Below are 987 nucleotides of genomic sequence, written 5' to 3' on the forward strand. Positions count from 1 at the left end.
AGACATCTAGCCAATATTGTCGCCACTGATTTTTCTTTAGAATCATCATCTAGTCGAACAAGTACTCCAATTCAAATTTCCGATAATTCATTTTTTGAACCCAACCTCACAATTGAGAACCCGGAGGATATTCAGGGACAATTCAGAGATCCTGAACCACTAATCATTCCTCCTGAACCACAAATTACTCATCCAGAGATTGTAGAGGAAGAAACCATTAAATCAGAATCCTCTAGTGATTCAAATTCAACAAATTCAATCATGGAAAATCAGGAACCTCTAATTATGGAAGATCGAATGAGAGCTACACGCACTGGCCAAGGTCATGTCATTACTCAACCAGACATTAATGTACCAGATTATGAAATCAAAGGACAAATCCTACACATGGTAACTAATCAATGCCAATTTAGTGGTACACCAAAAGAAGATCCAAACGAACATCTTCGAACCTTTAATAGGATTTGTACTCTATTCAAAATCATAGAAATTGAGGATGAACAGATCTATCTCATGTTATTTCCCTAGACTTTAAAGAGAGAAGCCAAAGATTGGTTAGAATCATTACCTGAAGAAGCGATTGATACATGGGATGTTTAAGTTGAGAAATTTCTTAAAATATTCTTTCCGGCATCTAAAGCCGTGAGACTTCAAGGAGAAATTGTTACGTTCGCGCAAAAGCCAAATGAAACATTATATGAGGCGTGGACAAGATTCGAAAAGTTGTTAAGAGGATGTCCTCAACACGGTTTAGATACTTATCAAATAGTGCAAATATTCTACCAAGGATGCGACGTTGCTACACGAAAAGACATCGACACAGCAGCTGGTGGTTCCATTATGAGGAAAACCGTAACTGAAGCTCACAAAATTATTGATAACACAGCATCCCACTCACATGAGTGGCACCAAGAAAAAGATATCATTCGTTCATCTAAAGCGGCTAGAGCCGATTCTAGCCATGACTTTGATTTCATTTTCGCAAAG

General features: G+C 37.8%; 1 non-coding gene across 1 annotated transcript; it reads right to left on the reverse strand.

The window, feature by feature from the left end:
- Positions 1-645: 645 nt before the first annotated feature.
- LOC139851224 (small nucleolar RNA R71) lies at positions 646-752 on the reverse strand. Its single transcript, XR_011760579.1, has one exon. It is a non-coding gene; the product is annotated as a small nucleolar RNA R71 (small nucleolar RNA).
- Between the last annotated feature and the right edge of the window lie 235 nt (positions 753-987).

Source organism: Rutidosis leptorrhynchoides, chromosome 5 (assembly GCF_046630445.1).
Source record: "Rutidosis leptorrhynchoides isolate AG116_Rl617_1_P2 chromosome 5, CSIRO_AGI_Rlap_v1, whole genome shotgun sequence".
Classification (NCBI taxonomy): Eukaryota; Viridiplantae; Streptophyta; class Magnoliopsida; order Asterales; family Asteraceae; genus Rutidosis; species Rutidosis leptorrhynchoides.